We start from the raw sequence: 24,500 nt of genomic DNA, 5'->3' as shown, positions 1-24,500 counted from the left end.
TAAGAAAGAAGATGGTAGCCTTATCTATTCCATTCTTACTAAGTTGGGACACGACTACAAGTCCCCCTCTTTTGATGCATTTTGTGATTCTTTAATAAGAGAACAAGAAAAAATCTTACATCTTGGTCTTCTTAATCTTGGAAACTCTTCCAAGAAAGCCTTAGCCACCCAGCAACAACCAAATTCAATGAATCCTAAAAAGAATGGTCCTAAGCAGTTTCAGTCTCAAAATGAAAAATCATTTCAAAAAAATGATAAGGCAAATAAATAAAAAAAGGGAAGAAGACTGATAAACATTGCCACTTTTGTAATCGAGATGGCCACTTAGAATCCAAATGCTTTAAGAAGATGGAAGCCTTGGAAGCAGCAATGAAGAAGCATAACCTCCATTTGGAGCACTCTTCAACTTCAACTTCATCTTCAGGAATAATAATTTCTGCATGTGGTTGTCAAGCATCTCGGTCTGGTTATGCACTAAATTTATCTTCTTCTTCTCATTCTCATGGATGGGTCATTGATGTTGGAGCTTCTTATCACATGGCCAAAAACAAAGCCATGTTTTCTTCTTCAAATGATTGTAACACAAAAAATGTATATGTTGGTGATGGTAGATCTCTTAGTGTTGTAGGGACTAGAACTGTTCATCTAGACAATGGTCAATTTAATGATGTATTATTTGTTCCAACCTTATCCTGCAACCTTCAATCTATATATCGAATAACTCCTTCAGGTGAATGTAAAATCATTGAATTTTCACCTCATGATGTTGTAATTAAGGACCTAAGAGATCCTAAACACATTTTAGCTACTGGCATTGCTGATGATTCTACAAGGTTGTATAAGTTTAACAACTTTGGGTCATCAACTTTTCCATCTGTATTTTTCGCTCATAATGATGAAGTGAGCAAACTTTGGCATGAGAAATTTGGTCACTTAAACTATCGCTCCCTTCAAAATCTATGTAAATAAAATATGGTGGCAGATCTCCCTATGGTATCTTATAGAGATGGTGTTTGTTTCGGATGTGTACTCAGAAAACATCATCGGGATAGTTTTGAAAAACGTGCCTCTTGGCACGCCTCGATCCCTTTACAGCTTGTGCATAGTGATTTATGTGGTCCACTTCTAGTTGCTTCATTATCTGGCTACGCGTATTTCTTAACTTTCATTGATGATTTCTCTAGATGCATGTTACGCAAAAATATCGTCACCATGATTATTTGCAGTCAGTATGGGTCTATCATCACTTGTACTATCCTCCTAAGCAAGTCTCAGACCTCAGCTCTTCAAGTCAAGATTTGAAAATAAGAGAAAGACATTAAAAATCAATGAAACTCTGGTTCCGCACTTTCTCTCACTGTTACCTGCGGTCCCGCACCTTCTGTTTACAAAAACTGCGGACCTGCCCGCTCTGTCCCTAAAGGTGTGGGTGCAGACCCCTGTGAAAGTCAAAAAGGCACAAGTTTATTCTAAAAAAACTCACTTTGGGTTAATTCTAGATGATTCTAGAAGGAATTTTGACATGGATTTGCCACTCTTAGGTGGTTCATGCATCCCAAAAGAGAAGGAGCTAATCCCTTGATGAGAGGAGCTATCCCTTTGAAGGAGGGATTTATCCCTTTGAAGGAGGACCTAGTAACTTCCCTCCATTGCACTATAAATTCAGGCATTGGGCTAGTTGCTAGGCAGGTTAGAAGCTGAAGATTTTTGAGGGTAAATGCTGGTGAAATTAAGACTTCCTAGTTGAGCTTAAGAGGAGAGATCACATACCTTTTTGGCTTCATTGGGAAGTGAGTGAAACTTGTCAAAGTAGAGGAGACTTCTTGCTGGACCCTGGGAGGAACTTGTACAGCGTCAAGGCACAGGTTGTAAAGTTCTTCTTCTTTTGAATTAATACAATCAAACTCATTTTTCTCAACAAGTATCTCATGTTATTTGTTTCATGGACTCCTTGACTTTCATGTTGAATATGTTTTATGACATTGGCTTTTCAGGTGCTATTTAATTTGTTTTCTTGTTTGTGTTTGCAGATTCACGACAAAGGAGCTCATTTGGATCGAAGGAGCGAGGGCATCCACAAACTTGCGTTGGACCTAAGGTAGGCCCTAAAACACTTGTTTGCCTTTGTTTATAAAAGCATATTTAGAGAAAGATAGTGTCTGGTTGGTTTGCTTGTCATTAGGTCTTCTTTAGATTCTAGGAAGGTCTATCTTGTCTGCAAGATCGACTTATTCTGTGTGAAAAAATGGCGACTCCACTGGGGACTTGATTTTTTCCTTGTTTGTACTTTGACCTGAGAAACTGTGTTTTTGTTTCTATTTTTGGCTTGTTGTGTGTAAAATTGGGTAAAGTTTGTAGATCCAGGGTTATTTTTCGTTTTTCATAGCTTTGGGAGAGGACCGCACCCTAGCCTTTTGACACAGTGCGTACCTATCCGCACCTTTGCTTTTAGCACAGAGCGGGATTGCACCTGTGTTAACTGTGGGCCTGCAGACCCTGTCAAAATTTTGAAAAACCTAAGATTTCCTCTGTTAGTTAGCTTAGTCTTTGTTTAGAAGTTATTATCCACTGCCCAGACCTGCATATAACTTGTCAAAATCTTTCCTTAGGTTGATTTCATTAGTGTTAGGGTTTTAGGTGAAATTCTTAGGAGTTTTTCTTGTTGAGCTTGTTTTTCATTTTGGTCTTGTAGTAGCTCTGAGCTTAGAAGCTGTAGGGACCTCAGATTACCTTGGTGTCTACTAGCCTTCTTATGAGTCTGACAATTTATGAAATCTCCCCTTGTTATAGACATTTTTGTGCCTTACAGCATTGAGCATGAAATGTCCATAATCCAAGGGATCCAAAGTCCCTAAAAGAGTTGTTCCTGCCCCTAAAGGAACAAGGTCAACAAATGACAGCTTCTCCCAAAAGTTCTCCACCAAAAACCACTCAGAAACAGTCAATTCAGGATCAATTCAGAGGCTCCACTAGCTGCCTGCGTTGAAATGTAGAGGCTACACTGGCTAGGTGCGTTGCAACGCAGGTGGAAGCACTACCAGGGTGCGCTGAGCGGGAAATGACAAATGGCAAGCTCATTCAACGAGGTGGAAAGACCCTGGAAGCTTCCAGAATCTTCTCCAATGACACTTGCCTCAATGAATTCGATTAGTGATGAGTAAGAGGCTCTCAACCTCCAAGTGGAAACAAGAACTAACAGAGAGAAGCCACAAGTCAAAACATAAGCTGACTCATCCTCTCTTCTTACATCTATATATGGATCTCTCACCCAGAGGTTCAGGGGGCTGGAATTTTGTACTTTGCAAAGAATTGTTGTTGGTTTGAGATTGAGATTAGTACATTGGGTGATTTATGCTTTGTTGGAGGAGAGGAAGGGATTCCTTTGCTGGGAGGTAGATGCTGGATCGGAACTCACTTGGTTGTATCTCCTCTTGGACTTTCTTATTCTATCAATAAACTATTTGAGTTTCTCCTACATGATGTGTACCAATGATGTTTTGTTATGCTTACATGTTTAGCTTAATCTGATCTTGAGCTTTTTATGAATGTATATCTATATCTTCATGTAGTTTCTCTCTCTTGTGATCTTGCAGGAATTCGGTGAAGCTGGGCCGGTGAAGGAGCAAGGAGCTGGAAGCTACTGAAGAGAGGAGTGATTTGGATCAACAAACTAGCGGAAGACACAGGTTAGTTACATCCTTGCTCCTCATTTACATTTCATAAAGAAGAATACTCAAATAAGTTTCCTTGTTTGTTGCTAAGGCACTATCACACCTTAGAGTGGGATAGGGGCATTCCGAATTGGATACTTTTCCCAACAACAAATTGACGACTCCACTGGGGAACGTATCTTGTTAGTTTATTTGTGTTTCTATTGTTGATTCTTCTCATAAACTCAGGAGTGCCGAATCGAAATGCATTTGCCATTTTCAAATGCAAAGTAGAGATCTGCTACTCTAGTCCATTCGCTGGGCCTGTTTATGATCTGAACAGCTGATCCACAAGTGCTCTAACAACCCTTTGTGATAGATCTTAGTCCTCCTTTAAATCATCCTCCTAATTGTACCTAATTGATAGCTTTTATCCGGCCAAAAACTGTAGATTAAATTGCAAACCCTGACCCAGAACCCAGAGACAATTCTCGTTTCTGCTTCAACGCAGACTCTGTGAAGAGGTTTTGCATTTCAACGCAGGTCCTGTGAAGGATACCTGCGCTGAAGTTCAGTTTCTCTGTACTGAGGGTGCGCTGATCAGCCTTTTCCTTGTGCAGTCGTGGTTCCCTGCTTCCTTTTGCTCAGTTTTATCTCTGTTTTTTGCAGCCTGTTATCAGTCAGTGTACCTATCTGAAACCCCTTTTCTTTGCCTCAATTCCGCCTCAGTTGCATAAAGAAACTGTATTTGTTCTTTGTGTATTTGTTACATCATTTGCAGTTTCCCATTACAAAAGTAAACTAGTCATACTGTCGCCCTTAGATCTAGACCTGTCGTAAGCGTCGTTTTGATCTTAGGAGTGAGTTTGTTTGCTGTTCACAGTTGATTATGCTTTTACTTTTGTCTTTTGGTTTGAATTTATGCATTTCTACTGTCGAAACAAGTGTTTACTTCAAAATCATAAAGTGTCGTAATCGTCGTTTCGTTTTCAAAAAGAAACTTGTTTATATTTTCACTTGAAATCGAATTCAAATTTGTACAACAGCTTTCTTTTTAGGCATCAATATTAAGAAAGCAAAAACAAATACATGCATATGTGCATTTTCATTTTGATAGTTTGCATGCTTTGATTTAGGAAAAGTGCATTTACAGTGTGCTCTATGCTCTTTGAGAAAAGATTGTGTCTTTCTTTTCCCCTTGTAGCTAGGATTTTCATTGTTGAAAAGATATAAAAGCTTGCTTATCATCTTTAGACTGCATTTAGGAATTGTATCATACATCTCGTGGTGATCCAAAAAGGCAAACTTCTAAGAAAGATCAACCTAAAATAAATTGAATGAACTTAACAACGCTTTGTAACTTAACGCACAACATAGAGGTCTAGGCTAGAGACGTGTTCCGGCGTCGTAAAACCTGGTTACTGTCGGCCTCACTGATGGTTGGGTGATTCCTCCTGAGAGACGATAAGTGCCAGTACGGATTGTGCTCCCACGTACCGTCGAGTATATATTGGGAGACCCCTATAGGCATAAAACCTTTATCCATAGGAAGCCATGTCGGCCGCCCTACTGATCGCAATGCACTGAACACAGCATTCGGGAAGATTGACCGCCCGTACCCTAAAAAGTATTCTGCGGTTTTGCGATTGGTTTGGCACACCCTCTACCTAGAACTCCAGAGCAGTCCCTTTCATTCCTTTTCAGACTCCTTAACGAAAAAGGTCCATCTGAGCGCTTGTCACTTCAGGCTCATTAAAAATCGAAGGAGACTAGAGTCATCTTTTTCTTTTTCTCGACTCTTTAAAATTGAAAAAGCAAGTTGTGTCAAAGCGTGTTAAAATTTATTTTAAATGGAATAATCATCACCTTTCCCTCGTTGATCTCCGAAGTTAGTCTCCCTTCATCACAAGTTCTTGTAGAATCGCTAGGAAATCTTTTGGATAGACTAAATATGTCTGAACAACCGTCGACATCCAGGACTGTGTCATCCGACACAGCAGCGGCAGAGCCTCCTGCTACTACTCCAACGATGTTCGCTGGTATACCATCTGTCCCGGCAAATTGTCAACAACAAGCTGGAGTCCAATCAGAGACTGTTTCGATGACATGGTTAGTTCCTATTTCTTCATCTGGATTATCATCTGGTATTTCTTATGTTGAAACTCAACAAATTGATCCAATGTGCCTTCAAAGGCCAATCTACCCTTTAAGTACTGGATTGCCACCATATGGAGGACAGTATGACTTTTCATTGTTCCCCCCCGGAGAACAACCATATGTGAGTTTACAACAAAGTTCAGGTCAAACTGGAATTACATCCAGCAGATGGGTACCAATACTGCCTCAGCAACCAAGGGTTGCATATTCAATGCAACCGGTCCACCCTGTGTCGAATGTTGCCACTATACCTGGTATGGTGATTGCGTCGCAAGTACAAGCGCTACCTGTTGTATGTCAACCCCAAGTTTCTCAGGTTTCCATACAACAGCCTCTTGTCTCGACAACTCAATCACAACCTCATATTAGTGCCTCCTTATCTGGAGCGACTCAGGCTCAAACAAGTACTATGACTCCTCATCTTGGTCAATCATCCAGTATTGGACAACAGCAAATGGTCCAACAACCAGAGCTGGTTCAAACTCAACAACCCCCATTCCAGCAATCATATCGAGGACCTGAGCAACAAGTCTTTGTAAGTAATGGGCAATCGCATTTCCAAAGCGGTTATCAACAACCATATTATAATGGTTATGCCCATCAACCTTTTCAAAGTTGCCAGCATCAAATACATTATGCTGGTATGCAAAGACCCACTGCTCAGGCGATTCCATCTTATCCTGGGTATGCTTTGCCTAACCTGAATCAACAGTTGCCCTTTGTAGCAACTCTAGAATTACCAGATCTAAACCGGCTGATGAATAATCCAATTGCTTATGCCCCTTGGTGGCCAGCGATTCCACACAAACTTCCATCATATATTCCTAAATTTAATGGAAATCCGGGTGAAGATCCATCGAATCACATGATGACATTTCATCTATGGTGTTCATCAAACACACTGAATGATGATTCGATAAGGCTTCGCCTCTTTCAGAGGACGTTAACGGGTCCAGCGGCAAAATGGTATATTGAATTGCCTAGAGCTTCGTTCGACAACTTTAGTACCTTAGCCACGACCTTTTTAACCCATTTTCAATTACCGATAAGGTATGAAACGGGAACAGAACTCCTTACCAACTTCAAACAGACAACGGCCACTCACATATCTGATCATATACATGAGTGGCGACGTCGTCGCAGGATGGTAAAAACGTACGTTCCCGATCAGCTATTAGCTGAATGGTTTATCAAGTCTTTACTTCCTACCATCACGGAAGATGTGGCAAAGGGGGGAGTCGTAACGGAAGAGCAAGTTATCGCTCGTGCGCAATATCTGGACTTGGTCTATACTCAGTCTGGCACGCTCTACGACAAAATACCTGACGCCCCTAGACCGGAATTCTCATTTCCTCCTCCTCCTAAATCAAACAATGACTCTCATGCCGGTGATGGCGTGATTGGTGCAACAGACACGAAATCGACAAAGGCTACATCCAAAAAGGCCCGTAAGATTTCTAGTCAAAATGCAAATGAGGAACTTCTTGCCTCGAAAGTAAATGCCGACAAGGGAAAACAACTGAAACAACCAGGGGGCAAGAAGAGAAAGAAAGGGAGAAAAAGGAAACCCCCTGCGGGGTGTCATATATGCGATGAGGATCATTGGACGAGAGATTGTCCACATATAGCTGAAGTTAAGAAACTCTTTAAGAGTTCAAAAACCTCAGCAGTATTGACTGATCCGTTTCCAAGCCCGGGAACCAAACTGGTTGCTAATCAAAATGCTTCCCAATCCCAAGTGCTTATGTTGTCTATCTCAAAGCAGAAAAATGATGCTTTGGCAAGGAATAAAGATTACGGGAATCCACAGGTGTCGAATAACAAAGCTAATGAACAACCTAGTAGTTCGACAACAACTTTGACCAAAGTTGTGCCACCCATCATTCCTAAACAAATGATAAAGTCACCAAAGGGAGTAGTGCACAAATCGACATTTAATCCTCGTGCAAAAATAGCACAGAATTATAATATAATAGAGGACCTGGCCCAATCGCCGTCCGCTATGTCGACACTTGAGGTACCGCAAAATTGCCTCTCCCAAGAGCAAGCTTTATTATCAGCAATAGGTGGGATTGACCCAATGGATTCCAATCTTGTGGCCTTTAATCATAAAGGATATGACCCTCAGTTACCAGCTCAACTATCTTTCCTTATTCAAGTGAAAGCCCTCAACAAAACTGTTCATCGAACAATTATTGATGAGGGGGCATCTACATGTATTATGTCGATGAGTTGCTGGAAAAATTTAGGCTCACCACCCTTGTCGAGATCGTCAACGACGTTAAAAGCATTTGATGGACGATCATACACTCCATACGGGATTTTAAGTAACTTGCAAGTTGAACTAGGGGGCAAAACAGTAGGAATTGATGTTGAAGTAATTGATGGAAACCTCGATTACAACATCCTACTGGGAAGGCCCTGGATATATGCCATGGCCGCAGTTGTGTCGACCTACTTCAGGAAGATTGCATTTCCCTTTCAAGGAGGAATTACAGTCGTCGACCAACAAACTTTCCTCCCCGACAGTTCACAAGTTACGGGAAGCATTCCAATGATCCATGGAAGCAATCATTCGCTTCAAAATATTGGAGTAGGTCTCCTAAAAGACCCTGCCTTAATGGGTACTTTTGCCCTACCGCCTCCGAGTAATCTGGCAAAAATGGCCACAGTGGAAACCTACAATATGAAATCTTCTATATCTAATGGATTCCAAAGATTCCTGAACATTTAGTCTGCATGGATCATCGCCATTTTAGAAATATTGTAGCAATCAATTTTCTTGGCCTGGGGAGCAACCCCAAATCAACGCTCATCAAGCGTTTGGATAGATAGATCTAAAGAATATGGTACCCCTTCAGATCCTTGGTCGCAAGTGCATGTCACCGACGAAGGAATTGTCCAATCAATGGTAATTGACGGAGCACCATGGAATGATTCCCACCATCGTTCCCTTCTCCTGAATTGTGGAGAAGATCCTCAAGATGACCTTTATCATCCTTCAGTTTTCGATTTTCTATCAAATGCTGTAAATACAGTGGGCTCCAAGGACGGTTCTTATCTCGTGTCAACCTCGTTAAAAAATGAAACAAGAAGTCGTGAGGATAGTTCTTTTACTATGTCAACCTCATTAAAAAATGAAACGACTCCCTTACCAAATCGAGTCTTTGATTACGATCTCGTAAAATCAAAGTCGAGTCTTTCGAAGATATCGAAGGTAAACCTTCATTCCAACCACCGAGTTGAATGCAATGAAGCTTGGGGGGCATGCACCTCGATTTGAGTTATTATGCTAGGGGCATGCAAAGTTATCGAGCAGTTTTAGCACATAGTTCATGCTCGTTAAAAAATAAACATAAGATCGAGCAGTTTTAGCACATAGTTCATGCTCGTTAAAAAATAAACATAAGAACGAGCAGTGTTTTTCCGCATTTAAGCTCGTTAAAAAATGAACTACCTTCCGGTAAATAACCACCGTGAATGTAACATTATCAGCCATTAAAGCCTTGGTCGTGTTTGCACCGTCACCTCCACTTTTCCATTGGCCGATCATTCACCTCCATATGATTGTTTACCTATTTTGAGGAACAACTGCGAAGAGTGATTTCACTAGCCATCCTTGTGACACTGCCGTGATTGGAAAATTCCAACCCTTACCTGGAATCAGCTGCTACCCGTTTATCACTCGTTCCTCAAAAGACGAGTCTTCTTTAATCTCTTTTCATCTGACTCGTAAAATATGAAAAGATTGCCGAGTTTTGGCCTTCCAGCTCGTTAAAGCGACCAGAAGAGCTATCCCTCCTCTAGATTTTAATCTTTTTGGACCTGAGGGATTATTACACAAAAAGATCGAGCGCTTGTTTTGTTCGGCTCGTTAAAACTATCGAAAATTCATCCCTTCTGTATTGTTTTATACTTTTTCGGACTTAAGGGATTAGATGACGAAAAAGGACTTCCGGAGTTAACTTTACGTACCTTTTCAAACTCTCTAAAAATGAAAAGGACCGAGTTATCTTTGTCGTTAGACTCGTTAAAAACATTAATAGCGACAAACTTGTCTTTAGACGAGAACGAGTTTCACTATCGCTAGGCTCGTTAAAACATAGCAATGGGTTTGCCCGAAGGGAAAATTATAGAACAAGCATATGTTATCCTCCTCAAGCTTGACAAAAATAAAGAGGTACTGGTCAGCAATGACTGGGGAAAAATTGGGAAGAAACTCAAAAAACCTTTATTGGTAGAAAGTCGCTCTTGAACATGACACTTCCACTCCGTGCCTGAGTCGGGTTGGGTTGTTTCATTCACCGGTCACATCACCATGGTCTCGCCATACCATCCACCTTTGGGGTAAATGCTACCAATCCATCACATAAGTGTCGCCGATATGTTCAAGAGAAGTCATCCAGAGAAGTCAACCATGTCCCATCCACTACCATACATTATCCTTCATACTTTCATGACCGCCACCCTGAACCATATATCATCAGATCGTTTTCACCTCCATCAAAATCATTTGCTCCGTTCCGTGTCAATGATGTGGGATACATTAAGGCCCTCCTTTGATGGATCGCTTCTTGTCGACATCAGCTCATTATCCAAGAAGTTGATCTAGGAACACCCCTTTCAGTACTTTGAAACTTGCATGCCTCAATGGCAAGTTTCTCACTTCCGGCGACAAGTATACATCAATGACCTTCGACCGAAAGATTTTTGCATGGTGTTCGACGCCAAGTCCTTTATTCACACCGCGTGAATTGTACTGCAGTACCTTGAGGGTCATTATCATTATCGGTGATTCCTCTCGCGCTTGTTAACAGTTTACATCATTGACTGGTAATCAAGCGATGTCTTTCCATGTTCGACTTCAGAACATTTCTCACATGGATCGACTTGTACTTAGAGTGAAGATCGGACGAGATTGAAGACCCCGGATCTAGTTTCATCCATCCGGGCTGCGATATATATTCAAGAAAAATAAAGACATTGACATGTACAGCATTGCAGCACAGATAATCATCCTACCAAAAGGATGATGATTTCATCAGAATCATCAGTCTACTGTCAGACGATTGTCTGTCCTATGTACATAAAAATGAATTTATAAAGCTGAGCATGGGAATGCCCGCCTCAGCTAGATCATGAAAGCAGTATGAAAAATAATGTATTGTATTGTATCTTATTACAGGTCTCCTCCCAGCATTGGAAGAACTTCGGATCCTCCTAATAAAGCATTTCACCCGATAAACGGCCTCATACTTTAGGGGGCAACTGTTATAGACATTTTTGTGCCTTACAGCATTGAGCATGAAATGTCCATAATCCAAGGGATCCAAAGTCCCTAAAAGAGTTGTTCCTGCCCCTAAAGGAACAAGGTCAACAAATGACAGCTTCTCCCAGAAGTTCTCCACCAAAAAACACTCAGAAACAGTCAATTCAGGATCAATTCAGAGGCTCCACTAGCTGCCTGCGTTGAAATGTAGAGGCTACACTGGCTAGGTGCGTTGCAACGTAGGTGGAAGCACTACCAGGGTGCACTGAGCGGGAAATGACAAATGGCAAGCTCATTCAACGAGGTGGAAAGACCCTGGAAGCTTCCAGAATCTTCTCCAATGACACTTGCCTCAATGAATTCGACTAGTGATGAGTAAGAGGCTCTCAACCTCCAAGTGGAAACAAGAACTGACAGAGAGAAGCCACAAGTCAAAACATAAGCTGACTCATCCTCTCTGCTTACATCTATATATGGATCTCTCACCCAGAGGTTCAGGGGGCTGGAATTTTGTACTTTGCAGAGAATTGCTGTTGGTTTGAGATTGAGATTAGTACATTGGGTGATTTATGCTTTGTTTGAGGAGAGGAAGGGATTCCTTTGCTAGGAGGTACATGCTGGATCGGAACTCACTTGGTTGTATCTCCTCTTGGACTTTCTTATTCTATCAATAAACTATTTGAGTTTCTCCTACATGATGTGTACCAATGATGTTTTGTTATGCTTACATGTTTAGCTTAATCTGATCTTGAGCTTTTTATGAATGTATATCTATATCTTCGTGTAGTTTCTCTCTCTTGTGATCTTGCAGGAATTCGGTGAAGCTGGGCCGGTGAAGGAGAAAGGAGCTGGAAGCTACTGAAGAGAGGAGTGATTTGGATCAACAAACTAGCGGAAGACACAGGTTAGTTACATCCTTGCTCCTCATTTACATTTCATAAAGAAGAATACTCAAATAAGTTTCCTTGTTTGTTGCTAAGGCACTATCACACCTTAGAGTGGGATAGGGGCATTCCAAATTGGATACTTTTCCCAACAACACCCCTTGTTGAGGAATCCGCTTTGTGTTTTCTCTTTACAAAACTTCGAAAAGCTTGTGTTTAAAAGTTTGGATTTTCATTTTCAAAAAGAAAACAAAATTGGTTGTTCTTGACTGATTCGTGATTCTGCATAAATTGGTCCTTAGCTTACATCTAGCTAAGTAAAACATCCTTAAAAAATACATCTTGTAGGCTTTCACTTCAAATAGGTTTTTATAATTTATAGATCTCAAAGTTAGTCATTTCCATAGTTTTGAGTGTTTTATAAAAAATAAAAAATTCGCTTTTGAAAAAAAGTTTATTTTTTGTAGTGGTTGAGTGCTTTGAAATGAAAAAGGGAAATTTTTGTGAAATAACTATTTGTCTCATTTTGAGTGCATTGGAAAGGACAAAATCTCTTCTTTTAATTTGTTTGATTAAGAAAGATTTGTGTTTACAAAGTATTTGCATTCTCAAACTCTCTCTTAGTTTAGAAGTTCATCAAAGAGAAAAGATTGTTTAAATCATCTTAGGTGCATTTTTAGTGATTTTGAGTCGAGTCTTCATACCACGAGTTTCATCTCCGCACCTTTTGACTTAAACAAAAACCAATAAAAAATAACGCTTAAAGTAAAATTCATCTAGCAACATTTTTATTTCTAGGGCTCTGATACACCAACTTAGCTTAGGCTAGTGTCTTGGAGTAGGAGAGTAATTAACTCTCCAAGACAGTAAAAACAAACAAGTAGTTGTATCTTGTGGTAGGGAAGAAATCCAATTGTTGCATTTATGCTTTGGGAAAGCTCCTCTTAAAGGAGAAGCACGAGATCGTGTCCGAACGAGTGTGGGAATCAATCCTTCCTCATTGGGAACGACGCCAGATATTCACGTATTAAAAACGGTAAACCTCGAATTAACCATTATCGAGGAGCCTGGGGTCACTTGTTGGTAAACCTTGGATTATGTCAAGGAGCCTTCAAGGGGATTGAGCTTGCTACTCTACCCTTGCGTGCGTATCGGATCGTAGACTGTTCCCCCAGGTATATTTGTTTCAGTTGGTAATTTTAGTGACCATATTCTTTAGGATTCTTCTTGAGGTGACAGTGGTGGGAAGATCCCACTGTACCTGGAGCAGACGTCGGCTAGACTCACTTGGATTTTCTGGGGGGTTCTCTTCACTCGAGACAGTTAAGTGGAGGAACTTGTGCCAGTCTATTCATTAAGCAAGTTGTCGGGGTAACTGTTCCAACCACCATTTCTGTATTGAACTCTACGACGTTGGATTTCATCACCAACTAGTGTTTTCAGTACGGAAAGTTATTGTTTGTGTGTGTTTGATCTCCTAGATTCTTTAGGCGTGTGATTCAAATTTTTTTGGTTCTTTAGAGGCTTTAGGTGGTTTTCATTGAGATTTTACTTTGTTTGCGTGTGAAGTAGTTAAAAGTTTTTAACAGTGGCTGAATTACCAAGGAAGTCCCGTAGACTTCGGGGCCAACCTCCTGAGTTTTCACCGAGCCAGTTTGAAGGCTTGAAAGTCCTTGTAACTCCTAGAGACAGTAAAGCTGGGTCACCTGAAGAAGGAGAGTCTTCTTTGATAGTACATCTTGATTTTCAAGCGTTAGTAGCAGATTATAATCCACAGTCAGTGTCTGTTTCCAAAGTTACTGGTAGCTTTTCATATACTAGTGATATAGGTGAGGAACCTAAAATATCCGAGCCTGAAAGTGAATTTGCTGCTACTCCGACATCGGGGTTTGCTTCTCTAACTTCTAGTGGTCCTGGTTCACCTAGGATAGAAAGAGTAATCACCCAAGATCTCCCTTCTGGACTTATAGCTATTGAAGAACTTGCTACTCCGGTAGAAGAAGTAGGCATCCCTATCCCTGAAAATCAACCTGTTATTGAACTAAGGGAGCGTGAATCAATTTTTTACAGTCCACCTAGGAGTAGTACTTGGTATCTTTCTTTGACTAATTTCTTAGAAAACCCAGGGTTAAGTTTTTCACCACCTCGCATTCCTTATCAACCAACACCTAGAGGTTATTATCCTTCATTAAATGTGTCAAGATAGTCGTCCATGTTTACTCAATCGCCTGAATCCTTCTTGTACGGCGGTCCTTCTATTCCCTCTGGGTATCAGTCACTTTCTGGTACTTTTTCGGGAGCATCTCTTCAACCCATTGAGAAAGGGTTATTAACTGGAAGCAATGGTACTAAGCCGTTGAGCGTAGAAGACATTCTCATGATGTCAGGTTCTATTCCCAATCCTCAACCTCAAGGTGGCCAGTTACTGCCTGGGGGGCAGCCTCAATTATCGCTTAGGGGGCAACCTCAAGGTACCCAATTTGCATCTGGGGGGCAACCTCAAGGATAGTACATACCTACGGGACAGTACGTTCCTCAAGGTCAACCCCGGACTCAATATGTACCCCAAAGTCAACCCCAGTATCAGTTTATACCTCAATGTCAACCCCAGTATCAGTACGTGCCTCAAGGGTATCAACCCCAAGGTCAGTACTCGAACCAAGGTTTCCAACCACCCTCCAGTCAAATGTATGTTCAAGGAATGGGAAATGTACCTTTACATTATCAATCCTACCCTCAACCCGGTTATGGTCCTCAATATTCTCAACCTGTTATCGGTCAGTACCCCGGAATGAATATAGTGTGGGATCCATCGCAAACTCAACAGGTGTTGCAGCCAAATGTACAGTTGTCATCTCAAACTGGACAACCCTTAGTTTCTGGTACACCCCAGCAACCAGTCCAGTCTAACATTCAAACTTCTGTACCTTCGGTAGTTTCTCAGCCTAGGCCTAGTACGCCTCGTACTCTGCCTCAAACGACTGCTACAACTGCTGCAACATTTGTTAAATCTACCCCACCTACTTCCAGAGTATCGACAGCTCTGGTTTCTACTGTTCCTGTATCTACTCCTCAGACATCTTTACCACCGCCTGGATCCACGATTCAAACTTCGGTTCAGATGCCTGTAGGACAACCTGGTTCAAGTATGGTTGTCACAAGTCAACCACAATTTACTTATCAACCGTACCAGGGACAGTACCAATTCGGTCCCGTTGTACAGCAGCTAGTCTATCAGTATCAACCATACCCTGGGTACACTTATCAACAACCTCAACAACCCCAGTACAGTCTGGTTAATCCTGGTTTTCCGGGAGGATACAATATCCCAAATGCAATTCCTATTCCTAGTTATCCTGGATATCCTCCTCCTGGGGCTGGTCTCATGACCCAGAGTTTTAGGGACCCTAATCGTCAGTTACCATTTATCGCAACTTTGGACATACCTGACTTGTCGCGCCTAACGAACGATCCCATTAATTATCTTCCGTTTTGGCCGCCAATGCCAAATAAGTTGCCCAGTGACATTCCTAAGTTTGAAGGTAAATCAGGAGAGGACCCGTCGAACCATGTGATGACTTACCACCTCTGGTGTGCGTCTAACTCCATTTCAGATGATTCAATCTGTCTTAGACTTTTCCAGCAAACTCTAATTGGTCTCGCGGCCAAGTGGTACATTGAGTTACCACGAGGCACTTTTTATAATTTTAGTCAGTTAGCTACCTCGTTTTTAACTCATTTTCAGTTGCCAATCTGATATGACAATGGCACGGAATTATTAACTTCGTTAAAACAATCGACGTCCACTTACATTTCAGATCATATTCATGAGTGGAGACGTCGACGGCGTTTAGTGAAGGTTTTTATTCCGGATCAGATCTTGGCTGAGTGGTTTGTAAAATCTTTGTTGCCAAAGATCACTAAATATGTAGCTAAAGCCAGAGTTGTTACTGAGGAGCAAGTAATTGCTCAAGCACAGTACCTCGACTTGGTCTATACTCAGTCAGGTACGTTACACGAGAAAATCCCCAATCTTCCCAAGCAAAATCAAATCGCTGCAGCTCCTTCGGGATCTCATGCCGTCGATGGTATGATTGGTACGGTTAACACTAAAAGTAACAAGAAATCTTCCAAGAATTCTTCTCCTATCATAACCTTGCCTGATTCCCAAACAGGAGATTCTTCTGTAGAGATTTCTGCCGATATTCACGTTGTAGAGTCATCTGCAGCCAAATCAAAATCCGGAGGGAAGAAGAAAGGAAAGAAGAAGAATAAAATGGACAAAAATTCAAAGGAGAAACCTGAAAAATCAAAATCCAATGATGAAAAGCGCAAACCTCGTTATCCTTGTCTCATTTGTGACGATGAACATTTTACAAGAGACTACCCTCATCGTGCAGAGGTTGCGAAGATTATCAAAGGTTCCCAAACGCCTGCTGTTTTGAAGGATCCCTTTCTAGCTCAAGACAGTAAGATGATAGGTTCCTCCTTGAGTGCCAATGAAGAACCCATACTGATGATGTCTCATGTTAGGATTGCGACTCGATCACAAGATTATGGTAGTAAAAGTCCTGTTGATGGTAAAGAAGCAGAATCTTCTCATTCTAATCCATCAACCTCAGCTCCCGGTTCCGATCCACTACAGATCGAGAAACCTAATCCAGACTTGGTAATCAAACCGCCCGCCAAGGGTATACTTTGAAAGTCAGCTTTCAATCCACATGCGAGAGCGGCTCAGAACTATAACATTGTTGAGGATTTAGCTGTTTCACCCTCAGAAATGTCGGCTTTGGAGGTGCTGCAATCATGCCCAGGAAAGCGTAAATTACTTTGGTCGGCTATAGGAGCTATTGACGTTCAGGACTCGAACCTAATAATTTTCAATCTAGAAAATAGTACACCAAGTTTACCTCTTCAAATGGCTTTCTAGATTCCAGTTATAGTAAAAAACAGGCCTATTCATCGGACTGTAATTGATGAGGGAGCCTCAACATGTATTATGTCGATACAGTGTTGGGGATTGCTTGGTTCTCCTTCGCTAAATCAATCCCTGATGATTCTAAAGGCCTTTGATGGCCGTGGGATTCATCCTTTTGGCATTCTACAGGATTTGCCTATAGGGGTTGAAGGAAAAACCGTTAATCTAGATGTGGAGGTGGTTGATGCCCCTCAAGATTACAACCTTCTCTTGGGTCGAAGTTGGTCTTACGCTATGACAGCGGTGGTTTCATCGGTCTTTCGGGTTATAAAGTTTCCTCATAATGGAAAGATCGTAACAATAGACCAGCTGGCTTATTTTTCATCTGACCCAGCCTCTTCTGAAAGTATTCAGCATGTCGGTAAAACGACTATCCCGCATAAGGATGTTGGAGTAGGACTAGTTAAAGATGTCGGTTTACTGGGAACTTTTCCTTTTCCTTCAATCAACGCATCGTCTTCATTTGCAACCATTCATATGATTACGTCAGACACCATTGTTTATGATTATCCTTGGATCATTCCTTCTGAATCTGAGATAGACTCATTTGGTGATGTCATGCCTTTGAGTCCATATGAAATTGCGTATGAGGACGTGCAATTGTTTACCGACCCATCTTCAACCGAAAATGACTTCATGAATGTGGTCCGTGAGGAATCACTTTTCACATCAAGCTCGGATTTGATCACGTTTTTTGAACTTGTTCACTCTGATGAGCAAATTCGTGAAATCCTATGTGTAGATGATTTACCATGGGAAGATCTCCATCACAGATCTTCGTTTTTACCCGAGAATGATCGTTTTGAAAATGATTTTTCATCAACTTTTACAACTGAATATGTCAAGGAACCTCAAAATTCACTGAAACATCCCGATTCAGAGTTAAATTTGGGAAACATCTCTCGAACTATTCCCATTGACATTTCGGTTAAGCCTGGAATTGTTGAGAACATTCATATAGGTGCCTCGTGTACAGATGACGAAATTCAAATATATAAGGCCCTATTTCAAGAATTTCGCGACGAGTTTCCCTGGTCCTATGAGGAAATGCCTGGAATTGATCCCACGATTGTTGTTCATGAAATCAAGACTTACCCGGACGCTAAACCCGTCTGGCAACGTTTGCGTCAGATACACCCAAGAAAAGTTGTTGCAATTAAAGCAGAAGTTGAAAAATTACTGAAAGCAGCTTTCATTTATCCGATCCCGTTAACGGATTGGGTATCGAATATTTTTCTGGTTAACAAAAAGCAGGGAACAATAAGAATATGCATCGATTATAGGGACATCAATCAAGCCTGTCCAAAGGACAATTACCCAACTCCCTATATCGATCAAATAATTGATGATTGTGCCAGCAGCGAAATATTCTCCTTCATGGATGGTTTTTCCGGATACAATCAAATCAATATTCTACCTGCCGATCAACCAAAAACAGCTTTCATTTGTCCATGGGGGACATTTGCTTATTGCAAGTTACCTTTTGGGCTCAAGAATGCCGGAGAAACTTTTCAAAGGGCCATGTCTTATACATGTCATGACATCAAGCACATTGTGCAACCCTATCTCGATGACTTGCCTGCTCTTTCATTACATCGAGTTGATCACCTCGTCCATTTACGAGCAATCTTTATGAGGTGTAGGCATTATCGGATTCGGTTGAACCCACACAAATGTGTCTTCTATATAGAAACGGGTCGATTGTTGGGGTTTGTAGTTTCGAAAGCCGGCATTCGCGTCGATCCCTCCATGGTCGAAGCTATTGTCAAATTGCCTCCTCCTTCGAGTCTTCGCCAACTCCAAAGTTTGCAAGGGAAAGCAAACTTTTTACGACGATTCATTCCTAACTACGCCGAGGTTACAAAGGGTTTTACCCGGTTGTTGAAACAGAATACTCCATTCTATTGGGATGAGATAGCTCAGAAATCTTTTGATGCACTCAAACACGCGTTGACCCATGCACCGTTATTGCATCCTCCCAACTACAACCAGGATTACTTCTTGTATCTCGCCGCCTCTCATTCCACCATTGGAATGGTCTTAGTTCAGGAAGATGAATTCGGAACTGAGCATGTGATATATTACTTTAGTCGAACTTTAAATCCAACTGAGCTAAAATACTCACATGTGGAGAAATTGGCATTGCCAGCTGTTCAAGCTGTCCAACGTTTTCGTCACTACATTTTACTACGTAAAACTACAGTAATTTCGGATTGCAAACGTATGATCTACATTTTGACCAAGCAATTGCTAGGGGGCAAGTACTCTAAATGGATTATTATCCTGCAGGAGTTCGAATTGGAATTTGAGAAATCTAAGTCTAAGAAATCTTTAGTCTTTGTGGAGTTAATGTGTGATTTCCCGCGTACTGATACGGAAACTGTGGCGGAGGAGCCCATTGCGGACGAATCCTTGTTTCTAATCAGTACTTTAGATCCGTGGTATGGGGATATCATCGTTTATCTCTAGACCCAATCCTTTCGGCCAGAAATTTCAAGGTCAGAACGTCGGAAAATTCGATTCCAGTCCCAACAATACAGGATTATTGGAGATACTCTTTATCGCCGTGGGGCAAACTCTGTTTTTCGACGTTGCTTAACTGACGAGGAAGCTGAAAGGGTTCTAAATGACTGTCACTCTGGAGCGTGTGGCAGTCATATGTCTGGGTATGCCACAGCCCAAAAGATATTGCGCGTTGGCTACTTCTGGCCGTCTTTATTTAAAGATTGTATTACTGCGGTCCGAAAATGCCACAACTGCCAAATTTTTGATCGAAAGATGCACGCTCCACCTATTCCTCTCCACCCTATAATTGCCGTTGGTCCTTTTTCCAAATGGGGTATCGATTTTATAACATGTAACCCTCACTCGGCCGGGGGGCATGCGTATATCATCCTTGTGGTACATTATTTTACCAAGTGGGCCGAGGCGATGCCTACATTTGAGGCAAACAGCAAGACAGCTGCAATTTTCGTGTTCAATCATATAATTGCTAGGTTTGGTGTCCCACAAGCAATAATCACTGATCATGGGCGTCATTTTCGAAACGTTATGATGACCGAACTTACAGGCCAACTTGGTTTGCGTCACGATAGTTCAACCCCTTATTATCCACAAGCTAATGGTCTGGTTGAATCCATCAACAAAGTTGTAGTCATCATGATCCGACGAATCATTGGGATTCATCGGTCGAATTGGCATAACATGCTATTTTCAGCGCTTTGGGCGTACCGAACTTCAGTAAAAACATCAACAGGGTTCACTCCTTTCCAACTAGTCTATGGTATGTAAGCTGTGTTACCCATTGAATGCAAAATCCCGTCACTCCAAATGGCCATCGAATTACTTCCAGCCACTTCTGAAGAGGAAAAGCGTTTGTTATACTTGGCACAATTAGATGAGAATCGACGTGATGCTACATTGGCGATCGAGACTCACGCAAAACGTATGAAAGCTCAGTATGATCGAAATGTGACCCCTCGAAATTTTTTGGAAGGAGATCTAGTCTTAGTTTACGATCAAGCTAATGATAAATTAGGCACTGGAAAATTCGTTTCCATGTGGCATGGTCCCTATATTTTCAAGCAAAAGCTAGCAAAAGGGGCCTATGAATTGGTAGACTTTGACGGGGACTCTTTGGGTAAACCCAGAAATGGTCTTTACTTAAAGAGGTATTATGCTTAAAGAATGGGTATGGAGATTTTTAGTTAGGATAGCTTTTATTTTTAGCTAGTGTGTTTTAGTTTAAACAGTGTGCTTAGCTTAGAGAGTGTTGTTTTTCATCATTATTCCTGCTTATCTTGGTTTTACTCTTGATATTGCAGATGTCGATGCCTCTCCAAACATACATTGGTTTCGCTGATGGTGCTTGTCGTAATACACGGAACATTTCTTCCGCAGCTTGGGTTATCTATTCGCCCTCTGACGAGTTAGTATCTATGCATGGGGTAAGCCTCGATCAAACAACGAACAACATTGCCGAGTATAGTGCAGTGATTGAGTTATTATCTGAATCTATTTCATTTGGGATTCGGAGTTTGATAGTGAGGTTAGATTCTGAACTCGTTGTATTACAGCTTAATAGAGTGTATGCCATTAGAAATCCAGTATTATTAAGATTATTTTTGAGAGTGCGTCTCTTGGAACGTGAATTTGATTATATTGAATACCAGCATATTCCAAGATCTTTAAATACATTAGCAGATGCAATTGCTTCTCGAATGTTAAGTAGACATTTGCAATAATCATACATGTAAATTTAAAACCATTCCATAACATGATTTACAAGATAAGCCGGTAATAGTGATATATATATAGGAGTGTGTCAAAAAATACATCGTCCTCGATCATAGGTTGAAAAACACCTTATGATCGGCAAAAATGATAAGTACAAAAAACAAAAATGTCATATGTGCCCACAATAGGAAATCATCCTATCACTGGTGATGATCTCGATAAGAAACCACTGCACGGGCCACCTTGCAAAGGAACCTCCTAAAAGCTCCCAGGACCCCAATCACATAGCGCTGAAGTCGACGAGGAATGTCATCTATAGTGGTCTCTGAAATATCTCCTATCAAGCACTCCAGATGACCCTCCAACTCGGCCAAAACCTCTGCTGATTCGTCCTGTGGGGCTTGCGCGGCTGCAACTGGTTGTTTCCTCTCGTAAGGCCGAAGAGCGGCTGGTCGCTGTGGACCCACATCTGCATTTGAAACTTTTGCTATCATCTTTGGAACGATGGAAAAATAAGAAAAAATTTAAATAGGAAAAATGTTGAAAATGTTTTTACCTGAGTCATCCCACTGCTCTCCTAGTGGAAGAGCCATGTCTGGGTTGCCACGAAAATCTACCCTAGCGTAAGGGAAGTCCTGAATAGAAAAGACCTGGTTTTCCAACCATTGGAAATACTCAGGTTTGAATCGAGCAACCTCTGTCCTCTCGTCCGGGTGACGGGCCATAACTGCGACCCATCGCATCAATTTGGGCTCTCGAGGAAGCCCAGCTCCAACAGTAAGGTGCTGCGGGATCAACATGGGAACCCTCTCCAGGCCAAAACTCACAACCAAAGCCCCATAACCAAAGGTCTTTAGTTGTCCGTTTTTGGCCCTGGTCAGTTGGCCTTTCACATTGGCCAACACAACATCGCACTAGTTGAAGATGGTGCTTCGAAAGCAATCAACTGCCATACGCATCTGGGATCCAGTGGCAATATGTAATGCGGCACTCCTGCAAAGTCTGGTGACAGTAAACGCAATCACCATGAGTTCAGGACGGGATATGGTTTTTATGTCTATCCCTTTGTCTCTAGCCTGGCTGTTGCAGAACTCTAGCCGGAGGCTATCGACAGACTGGCCACCTGGCCTAGCCCCAAACAGAGTCAAGTCTTCGCCTCTCTTAGGCAAACCAATCAAGAAATATATGTCCGCCGGCTCGATTTCGAGCTGGTGGCCACCAATGAAGAAGCACTGGTCCTGTATGCTCCATCTGTCAACCAACCACTGTAAAAAATCCACCTGAGCCCTCATGCTAGGAATGGCCCAGAATTTGTACAAGCCGCACGCCCTCAAAGCATCAAGTGAAGGCTGATGATTCCATGCGGTAGCATCCACATCCTCATGCTCTCGTTCACGCCAATCTAGCATGATGTACTCTCTGCATCAAGTAAAAAGATAATTTAAAATGTTAGAAATTATTTTGTTTGGTCCAATTTTGAGAATTTTTGGGTTAAAAACCCTTGCGGCGGGGACTGCACCCTCCAGGTTAGACACAGTGCGTGGGACTGCATCTTGTCTACATGGAAGGTGCGGACCCCTAACTTTTTCCCAATGGAGAAAAAGTCGCGGTCCGCGGGCCAGTAGTGGTACACCTGCGGGCCCCCGCGCACGGGTTTTAAGCCCAAAAACCCTCCAAAAAATAAAATGAAAGACTAAAACAAGAAATGAAACGGTTAAAAATGAAGAGTAGGATGATGTGGATTACTTGGAGAAGACGGGAAGTTTTCTGAACAAAAGCACTATTTTCTCACCCAAAACTCAAACGGTAAAAATGAATTGACGAAGGCCCTTTTTATAAGTTTTTTGAGTAAATAAATTGCAAATTTGTTTATGTTTCACTTTGAAAAGGTATTTTTGCGACATTTTTATCCATTTCAAACAGGTATGAGTAATGTTTTCGTTTTGTTTAGGATAACGGATTATTCAGGCGAAATCTATCATTTTCGAGAAAAACATTTAGAGTCACCTTTAAGCTCTTTTCTGACTCCTGAAACATGAAAAGATTGCCGAGTTTTTCTTTTAAACTTGTTAAAACGGAATTAAAAGACGGTCCACTTACAGCTCTTTTCTGACCGTAAAAACATGAAAAGATTGTCGGAGTTTTGTCGTTTCAAATTCGATATTGGTTATAAAACGACGTGTCATTGATCGCTTTTTTACTTTTTCGGGTCAAGGGCACTAATGACAAAAATTACTCCTTGGTCGTAAGAGATCAAGCGGTTCTCTCAAGTATTATTTTATACTTTTTCAGGCTTGGGAGACACAAATTTATGAAAAATGTCAACCCTGGAGTTTTCTTAAGTTTTTCAGACTCTCTAAAATTGAAAAACGCCGAGTTTTTCCTATACTGGACTCGTTAAAATTTCACAGTAAAGGACCTGTTCAATTACAAACAAGAACGAACTACTCCTTCTTAGGGTTCGAATTTAAACTAAGTTGGACTCATCCGAAGGATGAGCTTATAATCAAGCAAATGTTATCCTCCTCAAGCTTGTCAAAAATAAAGAGGTACTTGCCAGAAATGGTGGGGGAAAAGAGAGAAAAATGAGCCTGTTTGTCATACTTTGTAACCACTCTTGAACACGACACTTTTATCCACCGGGGTTGGGAAATCCTTTGCCTAACAGTTGATCAAACCACATTGAAAGTCTTCAGCCGGTTTCTGGGTATTAACTTTGGGTTAATTTTCACCAAGCCATCTGTCATGTCGTTATGTGTTCAAGAGGTCACTGCCAATAAGCCATTCATCTGCAAAATATCTGTCATCCATCTTGACCATCCCTGAGTCAGTCCTTGCAACTAAATTTCTTCAACTTGATCTATGATTTCGTGTTGTGGGCTTACCTGCGACGGATCGCTTTCTATCGACTTCAACTCATTATCTAGAAAGATGATCTAGAAATCGTCAGTACCTTGGGATCTACATGCCTCAATGGCAGGTTTCTCGCCTTTGACGACAGGTTGCATCATTGACCTTCGATCAAAGGATTCTGTGACATGTTCGACATCAACACATTTATTCACATCTCATGGATTGTACTGGGTACTTTGAGAGCCATTGACATCACTGGTGGTTTCTCTCACGCTTGTTAACAGTTTACATCATTGACTGGTAATCAAGTGGTTTCTACCATGTTCGACTTCAACACATTCATTCCCATGGATAGAATCGTACTGTTTCGGGACGTAGAAATGAAGACCCTGGATCTAGTTTCCACAATCCAGGCTGCGAGGAATTTTGTATTCATTATATAATGGACTATTCATAAACAGATGGCTATGCCC

Source organism: Pinus tabuliformis, chromosome Q (assembly GCF_031772625.1).
Source record: "Pinus tabuliformis cultivar Carrire ecotype Pingquan chromosome Q, CPIR1, whole genome shotgun sequence".
In the NCBI taxonomy this organism is placed as follows: Eukaryota; Viridiplantae; Streptophyta; class Pinopsida; order Pinales; family Pinaceae; genus Pinus; species Pinus tabuliformis.
Note: the sequence above shows the minus strand (reverse complement) of the source record.